This window comes from Schistocerca americana, chromosome 2 (genome assembly GCF_021461395.2).
Source record: "Schistocerca americana isolate TAMUIC-IGC-003095 chromosome 2, iqSchAmer2.1, whole genome shotgun sequence".
In the NCBI taxonomy this organism is placed as follows: Eukaryota; Metazoa; Arthropoda; class Insecta; order Orthoptera; family Acrididae; genus Schistocerca; species Schistocerca americana.
In genome coordinates this window covers 488,152,628-488,166,240 of record NC_060120.1, presented here as the reverse complement: position 1 = coordinate 488,166,240, position 13,613 = coordinate 488,152,628, and the positions used below count along the sequence as shown (strand labels likewise).

Below are 13,613 nucleotides of genomic sequence, written 5' to 3'. Positions count from 1 at the left end.
ACTTGTGCTTCTTAGTCTGGAAGATTAATGCTGGAGCTAATGAAATGCTTGTCAAGTAAACGTAAGGCTTGAGTCAGGGCTGAAGTATCGCTTATATTTGTGAGGCGAGATTAGACATGCTTTACATGTCTCGCTTGACGTTATAATAATTTATTGGAATTATTGCGCTTCACCTTAAAAGACTGATCTTATCACTTTTCTGCACGAGATTTAAAAGTTGTGCAGAAAGCGCTACTGTCACTCTCTTCTTGCGTATGTTCTACCGCTAGCTTATGGAAGTATGCGTGTTTCAGGAAACGGATTGTATTATGTTCAAAGGTATATTATGTAGTTTGTTTGTGATGTAATGAAAGTGGACGTCAATAGCCCCACTGGTCGTTAAGAGATGTTCAGCATTTGTGAAACGTACGACGTTAAGAGTACTGTGAATTCGACGGGCCAAATTGCCTTTCTACCAGCAGGTCATTTTTTGTAAACTTTGTTATTTTCTGATGAGTGGTTTTGTATTTTATTAATAGAAATGAACAGCCTTACCTTTCGGAATTTTTACGTTAAGTTTTATGCTTCTTGATTTGAAAAAAAAAATGGCTCTGAGCACTATGGGACTTAACATCTGCGGTCATCAGTCCCCTAGAACTTGGAACTACTTAAACCTGACTAACCTAAGGACATCACACACATCTATGCCCGAGGCAGGATTCGAACCTGCGACTGTAGCGGTCGCGCGGCTCCAGACTGAAGCGCCTAGAACCGCTCGGCCACAACGGCCGGCTCTTGATTTGGAACTAGTGTTGCTTTGCACTGGAATTAACATTTGGGGAAGCTGTTTTAAAGCTATTAAGACATTGTGGAAGTTTTTCTGAGTTTTGGCATGATATGCATTTTTAGAGATATTGGCCAGTAGCTCTGAATTGTACTGTTTCACTGAGTTTAAGGATTACTTGGCTTGTTATTTTATGAGTAACGATTTTCAAATGGTTCAAATGGCTCTGAGCACTATGGGACTTAACATCTATGGTCATCAGTCCCCTAGAACTTAGAACTACTTAAACCTAACTAACCTAAGGACAGCACACAACACCCAGCCATCACGAGGCAGAGAAAATCCCTGACCCCGCCGGGAATCGAACCCGGGAACCCGAGCGTGGGAAGCGAGAACACTACCGCACGACCACGAGATGCGTGCAACGATTTTCAGTTTTGGAGAATGTATAGACGTGTGTTAATTTTGGAGGGGTATTATTATACTATCTTACATGCATCTTAAATAAAAGCGATGCCACGTGTGAATTTCAGATACTTTTGATTGTACTTCTGTCCTAACGCTCCAATCAAATGGCTCTGAGCACTATGGGACTTAACTTCTTTGGTCATCAGTCCCCTAGAACTACTTAAACCTAACTAACCTAAAACACCACTCACATCCATGCCCGGGGCAGGATTCGAACCTGCGACCGTAGCGGTCGCGTGGTTCCAGACTGTAGCGCCTAGAACCGCTCGGCCACTCCGGCCGGCTAACGCTCCAGTCAGCCATGGCAGTTTGAGTAAGGTAATTAAATTAACTACGGTAGACACATAAGAGGAAATTAACCGTCTGTATACAGGGCAGAAAGGACAGCATGTCAGTGAATGCGTGATTACTGGTCAAATATCAAGGCCAATTCCGAGTGAATGTTGAAAATCGTGGCCGGTCGACAGTATATTTTTGATATGTCCGCTTATCAGTTGCGGAACGTAATTACGGCGTACTGCACACAGCATCTTTACGAGAGCCACTGTGAGAGTTGTAAACAGCGCAGCGCGTGTAAACAGAAGCTCGCCGTCAGTGGCGGTGGTCACGCAGCGCGCCGCTGTGTGCATTACTGGCGCCCGGACAGCTGTGACGGGACAGCGCATCCATCAGCGGGCCGCCGGCTGTCGGACGTCCTCCCGTCGAGACATCTCTCAGCGACGGCGGCGGGCCATCAGGGCAGCGCGGGGCTATAAGTGCCGTCACCAACTGGGTCAAGCACCGGCCGGCCGACAGCAGCCTGCTCATCATCACAGATTGGTGGGAGGCGCTGTCTGTGCTGCTTCGTTTCCTTTGTATAATGCCAACATACTGATACACCGGCTGATCAAAAACTCAGTATAAATTTGAAAACTGAATAAATCACGGAATAATGTAGATAGAGAGGTACAAATTGACACACATGCTTGGAATGACATGGGGTTTCATTAGAACCAAAAAAATACAAACGTTCAAAAAATGTCCGACAGATCTGATCAGAATAGCAATAATTAGTGTAACAAAGTAAGACAAAGCAAAGATGATGTTCTTTACAGGAAATGCTCAAAATGTCCACCATCATTCCTCAACAATAGTTGTAGTCGAGGAATAATGTTGTGAACAGCACTGTAAAGCATGTCTGGAGTTATTGTGAGGCATTGGCGTCGGATGTTGTCTTTCAGCATCCCTAGAGATGTCGGTCGATCACGATACACTTGCGACTTCAGGTAACCCCAAAGCCAATAATCGCACGGACTGTGGTCTGGGGACCTGGGAGACCAAGCTTGACGAAAGTGGCGGCTGAGCACACGATCATCACCAAACGACGCGCGCAAGAGATCTTTCACGCGTCTAGCAATACTTTGCTTTTTTGTTTTTTTCTTTGTTCTAATAAAACCTCATGTCATTCTAAGCATGTGTGTCAATTTTTACCTCTCTATCTACATTATTCCGCGGTTTGTTACGTTTTCAAATTTATACTGACTTTTTGATCGCCCGGTACAAAGCTTCTTGCAAAATAATACTTTCTTTCTTTGGGTCATCAGTCTTCTGACTAGTTTGATACGGCCAGCCAAGAATTCTTTTCCTGTGCCAACCTGTGCAACCTACGTCCTTAAATATTTTCTGCATCTATTTCAGTCTCTCTCATGCACTACAGATTTTAGCCTGTACTGCTCCCTCTGTTACCACGGAAGTTACTCCCTGGTGTTTTATTAGCTATCCAGTCACCCTCTCTCTTCTTCTTGCCAGTGTTTTCCACGTGCCGCGCGGGCTAGCCGCGGTCTGAGGCGCTTTGTCGTGGCCCGTGCGGGTCCCCGCGTCCGGGGTTCCAGTCCTTCCTCGGGCATGGGTGGGTTTGTGTGTGTTTTCCAGATTAGATTAGATTAGAACTTGTTCCATAGATCATGAATACGACACTTCGTAATGATGTGGAAGAATTGTCTCGTCCATTGCAGGTGTCCTCTTCGTTCTAGGTCTTCCCCAGCCGCGAGTCATAGGCTGGAATGTTCCGTGCTCCCTAAGACGCCGATAAATTGCTTCGAACGCCTTCCTGTCGGGACACCTTCGTTCTGGAAATCTGTCTCGATACGGCTATTGCCCCGTGCTAATCCATACATCAAATGGGCATCTGCCAACTCCGCATTTGTAGACATTGCACTGACTGCAAAACCACATTCGTGATGAACACTAACCTGTTGATGCTACGTACCGATGTGCTTGATGTGTACTGTACTGTACTAGTACTGTAGAGTAATGAATCGCATGTCAACACAAGCACCGAAGTCAACATTACCTCCCTTCAATTGGGCCAACCGGCGGTGAATCGAGGAAGTACTGTACATACTGACGAAACTAAAATGAGCTCTAACATCGAAATTAAGCGTTTCCGGACACATGTCCACATAACATCTTGTCTTTATTTGTGTGTGAGGAATGTTACCTGAAAGTTTGGCCGTACCTTTTTGTAACACCCTATATATATATATATATATATATATATATATATATATATATATTGTGAGGCTACAGTGAAGGTATCTAGCTCTTTAAATAAGTGTCTGCAGGATCTTGGATGAGCTCCACCAATTAATCTGATTACACGCTTTTGTGCAATGAACACTCTTTTACTCAATGATGAGTTCCCCCAGAATATGATGCCTTACGAAAGCAGAGAATGAAAATAGGCGTGGTAAGCTAATTTACTGAGATGTATATCGCCAAAATTTGCAATGATCCTAGTAGCATAAGTAGCTGAACTCAAACGTTTCAGCAGATCTTCAGTGTGTTTCTTCCAGTTCAAACCCTCACCAATGCATACACCTAGAAATTTTGAATATTCTACCTTAGCTACTGATTTCTGATCGAAGTCTATATTTATTAATGGTGTCATTCCATTTACTGTGTGGAACTGTATGTACTGTGTTTTGTCAAAGTTAAATGAGAGCCCATTTGCAGAGAACCACTTAATGATTTTCTGAAAAACATCATTTACAATTTCACCAGTTAATTCTTGTCTGTTGGGTGTGATAGCTATACTTTTATCATCGGCAAAAGGTACCAGCTTTGCATCTTCGTGAATATAGAATGGCAAGTCATTAATATATATTGAGAACAGCAGAGGACCCAAGACCGAACCTTGCGGCACCCCATTCTTAATTGTTCCTCAGGTTGAGAAATCACCAGTTTTTTGCATATTATGTGAACTGTTTATTTCAACTTTCTGCATTCTTCCAGTTAGGTATGATTTAAACCATTTGAGCTTATCTAGAAGTAAGTTAGTTTAAGTTAGATTAAGTAGTGTGTAGGCTTAGGGACCGATGACCTCAGCAGTTTGGTCCCATACGACCTTACCACAAATTTCCAAATTCTCCATATATTCCTTTCCTTGTTGATTCTGTGCAGAACCTCCCCATTCCTTACCTTATCAGTTCAACCGTTTTTCAGCATTCCTCTGTAGCGCCACATCGCAAAGGCTTCGATTCCCTTCTGCTCCGATTTTTTAACAGTCCATATCTCAGTACCATACTATGCTGTGCTCCAAACGTACATTCTCAGAAATTTCTTTTTCATATTAAGGCCTATGTACGATAGTAGTAGACAGCTCTTGGCCAAGAATGCCCTTTTTGCCATCGCCAGTCTGCGTTTGATGTCCTCCTTCCTCCGTCCGTCATCGGTTATTTTGCTGCCTTGGTTGTAGAATTCCTTATCTTTGTCTACTTCATGATCCCCAATCCCGATGTTAAGTTTCTCACTGTTCTCATTTCTGCTACTTCTCATTACTTTTGTCTTGCTTCGATTTACTCTCAGTCCACATTCTGTACTCATTACACTTTTCATTCCATTTTTTCCCTGAGGATAAAAAAGTCACCACCGAATCCTATCATTGATATCCTTTCACCCTGAATTTTAATCGCAGTCTTGAACCTTTCTTTTATTTCCATCATTGCTTCTTCAATGTTTACATTGAACAGTAGAGACGAAAGACTACGCCTTTTTAATGGCTAAAATGGCTCTGAGCACTATGGGACTTAACATCTCAGGTCATCAGTACCGTAGAACTTAGAACTACTTAAGCCTAACTAACCTAAGGACATCCCACACATCCATGCCCGAGGCAGGATTCGAACCTGCGACCGTAGCGTTCTCCCATTCCAGACTGAAGTACCTAGAACCGCTCGGCCATTCCGGCCGGTGCCGGTTTAATCCAGGCGCATCGACCTTGGTCTTCTAGTCTTATTGCTCCCTCTTGGCTCTTGTAATTATTCCCATTACTTTTGTCTTGCTTCGATTTACTCTCAATCCATATTCTGTACTCATTACACTGTTCATTCCATTTTTTCCCTGAGGATAAAGAAATCATCACCGAATCCTATCATTGATATCGTGTCACACTGAATCTTAATCGCAATCTTGAATCCTTCTTTTATTTCCATCATTGCTTCTTCGATGTTTACATTGAAGAGTAGAGACGAAAGACTACGCCTTTTTAATCCAAGCGCATCGTCCTTGGTCTTCTAGTCTTATTGTTCCCTCTTTGTTCTTGTATATATTGTATATTACCCATCTTTTCTTATAGCTTACCCCTATTTTTCACAGAATTTCGAACGGCTTGCACCATTTTGCGTTGTCGAAAGCGTTATCCACGTCGACAAATCCTATCAACGTGTCTAGATTTTTTATCAGCCTTGCTGTCATTATCAACCGCAACGTCAGAGTTGCCTCTCTAGTGCTTCAACCTTTCCCAAAGCCAAACTGCTCGTCATCTAAAAGATGCTCAATTTTTTCCGCTCTTATGTGTATTATACTTATCAGCAACCTGAATGCATGCGCTGTTAAGCTTACTGTAATTCTCGGACTTGTCGGCTCTTGTTATCTTTGGAATTGTGTGGATGATGTTTTTCCGCAAATCTGGCGGTATATTGCCAGTCTCTACACACCAACGTGAATAGTCGTTTTCTTGCCACTTTGTGAAATTTCGATTAAATGTTGTTTATTCCTTCTGCATTATTTGATCTTGAGTCGTTCAAAATTCTTTTAAATTATGGTTTTAATACTGGACCCCTATCTCGTCCTTCTCGACTCTTGTTTCTTCTTCTGTCATCTCATGAGACACTTCTTCCCCCTCATAGAGTTCTTCAATCTACCCTTACAACTCTCTGCTGTCTCCTCTGCACTCACCGGTCGAATTCCCATTGAACTCTTTATGTTATCGCCCATGCTTATAATTTTGACTTTTCTATACGCTATATTTCGACAATCAATTTTTTTTCGATTTCTTCACATTTCTCATGCAGCCATTTTACCTTAGCTGCCCTGCACTTCCTATTTATTTCGTTCCTAAGTGACTCCTATTAGTGCCACTTGTAGCAACACTTCTGTGGCTGATGCTCTGATAACGGTGACAACCCTCTGCGTCGCCTTTTTAATACCACCATCATCATAATGTCCGAGTCTCAAACCTCTAGAACCTGTTTTTTGCCGATCTTTCCTTTACACACCCACAAATTCGGCAAACAACTACCGTCCGGATAATCAGGAAGAATCACTCATATCTGCCCCAATGGCAGCCTTTTGTGCATAATTCTCTTCAACATTCAAGCGCCTTCATAGATTTAATCTTTATTCTTTGCATCAGACCACCTCTATAAGAATAAATATCGGCAACAACTATCATAGTCCCTGTCTTCTCCCCAACATATACCAGTTTATTTAAACCACACGTCCACGTCCGTAGCTGAATGATTGGCGCGGCTTATTGGCCTGGGAAGGACAGATATTTTCCTTGGTATGAGGGCTGGTACAGGGTGCATTCAGCATCATGAGACATACTTGTGAGCTACTTGACCAATTAGTACCGGTTGCAACGTTAAGAAAACCGCCAACAACTGGAAAGAGGTATATACTGACCACATGTCCCCCATATCGCATTTGATGATGCCATTGGCAGAGGACGACGCGGCGGTCGGTGGAGCCCGATTGGGCCTCTAGGGACAGAACGCGGAACTTTACCTTCTTACCTTACTGGCTTACAATAGGAAATGAAAGACTGGTTTTTACACATTACATATTTCATGCACCATTCTGTCTCCACTGCTTACTGATGCGAGCCAAATATTTTTTACGTCTTTTTGTGCTATTGCCCATCTCTGAATAATAATTCCTATACAGTCACTCTGAAATGAAGTTATTTAGCACCTCGTTTTTAATAACGAGAGCATTATCGTTGTTTATGGAAACTTGCCATGACATCAAGTAGAAATATAAGTAGAAATATATATCTTTGACAATTGTTTCCTAATAATTTTTGTTGTAGTTCGATGAGTTTTGTTAATGATGATTATCGATTTCGTTCTTTGTAGAACATCCTCACACCTCTTAAAATAATACAAAAACATGCAAATTCTTGTATGATAGCGAAGTGCTTGCTCTGCACATAAAAAGTCATCTGGAAGGTATGGTATCCTACAAGAAGAAAGCAATATTCTAAAAAAGATATTCGGTTCGAAAAGAAGAGAAGATGGATACGGAATCCAGTCCTGAAAAATCAGAAAAACTATCGAATCTCGCGGCAGACATCAAAAAACGAAGATAGCAAAATTTTATGGGCATATTCAAAGATTCTCACAAGACTCAGTCACAAAACTACGACGTGCAAAGAACAATCAAAAACCATACCCTGCTTCCAGTAGGACAAAAATCATTTAGAAAGAGCTCTAGAAGTTCATCAGACTTTTCAAGAGAAACCTATACAGACAACAAACAAAAAAAGGATAATAACATGTACTCTCACGGTTAGTATCACAGTTCTCCACTCCCAAAGATGTTCTGTGACTAATTTATGATATAACTTTGTTTTATGAAAAATGCTAGTGTCTCACTCCTACCTTTTACACTTTTTTCTTTGTCCTAGCCCTCTCAGAGAACGGATGTGATAAAAGGTTGTTTCTTACAATGTTAGATAAGCTGAGGTGGGATACAATATGAATATTTACTTTATTCATTTGTATTATTTAATTTACTTCTTGTCCTCATTTAATATTTTTAATGCTTTTTAGCAAATATTCGTTGTTGGTCGTATTAACACGACGATGCAATGGATCGGCCGCCATTGTCGCAGCCTTAAGTGCTCATAGCACTTTGCAGAAAACGAAAGCCAGATGCCAGTTAAAAGCGTCATTTTATTGCGAAGTTAATTCTGACGCACAAAATTGATTAACCATCTTTCCATGGTCAGGCATCTTTGTGTTAGAGATAGGCGTAGAACACAGGTTTAGCCGATTTTCGTCATTCATCGCATCATTATGGCCTCTCTTTCCCTCTTCCGACTTTTATTTTCATGTCAAATAGTATTAACAGCTTACTAAACAGAAAGCGCGACTATAAACTAGCAAATGGAACGTAGTACTGCCAGAGAATGATACCACCATCAGGCAAGGTACAAAGTGCACTGGAGAAAGAAAGAGAATCCACGGAGAAAAAAAAGGAGAGATGCTTGGAAATTCCGAAGATTGGAAAATAATACCTTCGCATACTCCAAGAGAGTCTAATCGCACCTAATAATAATAGTAATAGCAATAGTGATAATGGTAGAAATAATAATAATACATATTGTAGTTGGGGAGCAAACATCAGGCGCAGTGTTCAGCTTCCATGAGTCACTAATGCAAGTACACACTACCACGCAGGCAGGGATTATTAAAGAGAGTGGGCAAGTCTACTAGGAAGTGTCTTCCTCTATATGTTATAGATCAAGATGATAGCGTCGCTGTGTTAAAACAAAACAGTCAGAAAAATAAAATTTTGTCCAGTGTACAAAAGTAAAACTAGAATAGAAAAAAATCTCACAGATCGCGTCTTGAACACATTTTCTTCGTTCTTGCACATTAGCGTACTTCTTTCCTGCGAGTATTCCATCAGGGGGTGCTGTTGCACGGCCCAGGAACACACTAAGCACAGCGTGGACTCCTCTGGCAGGCTGGTCTCGTTGACGCTAGGCTGAGCCCACCGACCGGTGCAACCGTAGTAGCGCTTTCACTGTTACAGCGCGTATAAGCCGGTGTAAAGTATTAAAAAAGTTATGGATCAGAAAATCGTTTCTTCAATCGAGCAGTTTATCTGGATCCTTCCAACAATGGGCGAAAATTTCAAGTTCCACCACTATATTGAAGAAACGACTCTTTGGGTCTCTATGTACACTGTTCAGTCACATTAATTCACAAGCATGAATAACAAATTTTCGCAGCGAGGACCGTTGCGAGACGTGCTGGAAGAGAGCGAGCCAGGTTATGGAACGTGCTGACAGGGATGTAGAGCCATGTAGATTCCAGTGCAGTGGTCAGCTGCGCTGGGTGCCTTGGTCGAGGATCTGTGGCGCGGAAAGCCCGATCTTGGTGGTCCCAAAAGTTCTCGATATGGTTTAATTCCGGGGATTTTGGTGGTCAGAGGGGTACGGTAAATTTATCCCACTGCCTTTCGAATCACGCACGTATCCTGCTGGCTCTGTGACACGTTCTATGGTTCTGCCGTGTACGTGCCACATGTCAGAGATGTATCTTGACGTATGAGAGGTCCCATGTCACTCCAACTGCACACGCCCCACACCATTACAGAGCCTCCACCAGCTTGAACGGTCCCCTGCTGACATGCAGGGCCCCTGCATTCATGAGGTTGTCTCCATACCCGTATACCTCCATCCGCTCGATACAATTTGAAACGAGACTCCTCCGTCCAGGCAACATGATTCCAGTCATCAAGAGTCCAATGTCGGCGTTGACGCGCCCAGGAGAGGCGTAAAGCTTTGTGTCGGGCAGTCATCAAGTGTACTCGAGTGGGCCTTCAACTCCGGAAGCCCACACCGATGATGTTTCGTTGAATGGTTCACACGCTAATATTTGTTGATGACCCAGCATTGAAGCTGCAGCAATTTGCGGAAGGGTTGCACTTCTGTTACGTTGAACGATTCTCTTCAGTTGCCGTTGGTCCCGTTCTTGCAGGATATTTTTCCGGCCGCAGCAATGTTAGAGATTTGATGTTTTACCGGATTCCTGATATTCATGTTACACTCGTGAAATGGTCAGACGGGAAATTTCTCTCTGCATCGCTACCTCGGAGATACTGTTTACCGTCGCTCGTAGCCGACTATAACGCGTCGTTGAAACTCACTTAAACCTTGATAAACTGCCATTGCAGCAGCAGTAACCTATCTAACAACTACGCGAGACACTTGTTGTCATATATAGGCGTTGCCGACCGCAGCGCCATATGCTGCCTGTTTACGGATCTCTGTATTTGAATATGCGTGCCTGTACCAGTTTCTTTGGCACTTCAGTGTAGCTGGCCATCAAAAAGAGACACTCGCTTATTAAAGCGAATTTACCAGAGGAGAACATGTGATAACCCAGCGGTTGGTGACTATTAAAATGGTTATGGCCATGGCTATCTTGTATTCTCCTGTTGCCATCCTTAGTATCTTAGGAAGTCACTAGTACACAGCAGTATGATTGGATCCATGACTCATCCAATAAGCCACTCTGAAATGCGTAATAGGTGCTAATCTACGACAAAATTACCTGCAGGGCACAATGCTGTGAACTATATAAGTAATCCTGTGCACATCGTTCATCGTCACATATGCTGATCCATAGCAGACGATACGTTGACCCTAGGACGTCGTCCATCAGTATACACCAGTGCAAGGATGTGTAGCATGTCGAATGGTGAATTGTGAAGCAACCCTTAGGTGAATACCTTACCGTCGGTCAAGCTTCTCAAATGAAACGTTCACGTCCTGTTGCTGATCAAGGACCACAGTGACGACGAGATGTGCGCAAATAATAAGCAACTATTCCAACGACACAATTAGATATGCAGAAAATAAATTAATTTTAAGAAGTCGCTTACATGAGCACAAGAAATCACTGTCGCTGAGGGGCTGGAGTGACTCAGCAAAAGCGGAAAAAACCGTACTTAGAAGGAACTGGCACACCTCTCTTTTTCTTGCAAATACTGAAGAAATATAGCTGATCGGTAACATATCTGGCCAGTCACTAACGGCTATACTAACAGCTTTCTGTTTCAGAAAGGTGAAAAGGTGGCTATGAAACCAAGGTCAAATTCAGTAATCTGATTTTAAGTAGTTTTTAATTGATGAACTTAGTGCTGACACAGATTACGAAAAGTAAAATAACTGGTCGAAGTTTTATTTCAGTTCATCATTCGTCTCTGGTTGACTACCAACTAGAAGTGAGCATTGTATCGATATAAAGGATTTGAGTAACTGTGTTGCAACCCATCTCCGTCCCTATTGCATTCTGCTGCATTAGTGGAGCAATACAGTAACAATCATACAGATGAAATGAATTCACAATTGCGAATAAGGACTACCATCAGCTGTAAAACGGAGTGAAGACAGTGAAAATTTGTGCTGGACCGGGACTCGAACCCGAATTTCCCTCTTATCGCGGGTGGTAGCTTTACAATTTATTTTTTTATGCTGAACTCGTTCGGGGTGGACGTCCAACGACACCAGTTCAGATTGTTTCTTGATCCGTTCACTCAGTTTTTTTTTTATTACAGAGGGGAGATAGCTCTCTGACCGCACATGCTGAGCTACCGTGCCGGCTACCACTTGGCTATCCGTGCACGACTCACGGCTACACCCAAACTTCCATATGTCGTCAACCATGCGTCTATGACCTGTACTCGTACATCCATTATGGATATTCCCGTATAGGCCAGACGTTGTACTTAAAGTCGCTTGGCGGCATCGGCAGATAATTACGATACTGTAGCGCCTGTGTTATGCTGATTACGATGCAAAGTTCCTTTGGACGTGCATGCAAGTTTAAAGGAACAGGCGCTGCGGCGACCACAGCCGTTGCGGAACACATCAAATGAATTCGCAATTGTGAATAAGGACTACCATCAGCTGTAGAATGAAATGACATGCATGCACTGCAATATCGTAATTATTGACTGCAGACGCTGCAGCATCGTAATTACACAGATATTCACGTTAGAGCTAGTAACTAACGTTGCAAACTATGATTGGTATTTTGGTCGATATCCTAGTTCCCAGATTCGCCAGATATTACTCTCGTCAAACATATTTGGAGTTAAAAAAGTGTCAACTCAGAGGTGGCAAAAGATCGTAATGTACGGGAATGTCGCGGACTTCTGATGCTGTCTGCCTTCTTCCGCATACACCACGTAAGTCAGACAGCTGTAGGTGAGGCTACAGTGGCTGAGAAGAACTTAAAAAACAAACAGAAAATGGAAACTGAAGGTTTCAAATACTCACACGAACACTTCGCAGTGGTATTCTGAAATAAAAAGTCGGCGAAGGTTGAATAGGTACTCAAATCGCGAAACCCTCAACTACATTCCAGAATCTCGGATCCCGCATCTGGCAAAATGAAGTCTAGCCATGGAGAAGATTTTATTTACACTGAGGTGACAGAAGTTATGAGATATCTCCTAATATCGTGTCGGACCTCCTTTTTCCCTGCTTGGTGCACCAACATGACGTGGCACAGACTCAACAACTCTTTGGAAGTCCCCTGCAGAAATATTGATTCATGCTGCCTCTATTGCCGTCCATAACTGCGAAAGTGTTGCCTGCATGATTTTGTACATGAACTGACCTCTCGAGTATGTCCCATAAACGTACGCTGGGACTCAAGTCGGGCGATCTGGGTGGCCAAATCGCTCGCTCGAACTGTCCATTCGAGAACAGTTGTGGCCCAGGTGACATGACATCCTTGATTGGGAATATGAAGTATATAAATGGCTCCAAATGGTCTCCAAGTAGTCGAACATAAACATTTCCAGTCAATTACAGTTGGATCAGAGGACCCAGTCCCTTCCATGTAAACACTACCCACACTGTTATGGAACCACCACCAACTTGCACAGTGCCTTGTTCACAACTTGGGTCGAAGGCTTCGTGGGGACTGCACCACACTCGAACACTGCCATCAGCTCTTACCGTGCAGTCGTGCAGAGTCCAACCGAAATTGTCACGAGCCCAAGAGATGCGCTGCAGGCGACGTCGTGGTGTTAGAAAAGTCACACGCTTTGGTCTTCTGCTGCCACAGCCCATCAACCCCAAATTTCGCTGCACTGTCCTAACGGATACGTTCGTCGTATGTTTCACATTAATTTCTAATACTGTTTCACACAGTGTTGCTTTTCGGTTAGCACTGATAACTCTATGCAAACGCCGCTTCTCACGGTCTTAATATGAAGTTCGTCGGCCGTTGCGTAGTCCATGGCGAGAGGTAATGTCTGAAATTAGGTATACTCAGCACGTTCTTGATACGGTGAATCTCGGAATATTGATTTC

At 43.0% G+C, this 13,613-nt stretch overlaps 1 protein-coding gene across 1 annotated transcript in view; it reads right to left on the bottom strand.

Moving 5' to 3' along the window:
• LOC124595357 (cardioacceleratory peptide receptor-like) overlaps positions 1 to 13,613 on the bottom strand; it is a 339,091-nt gene that overhangs the window by 30,825 nt on the left and 294,653 nt on the right. The window lies entirely within an intron of this gene.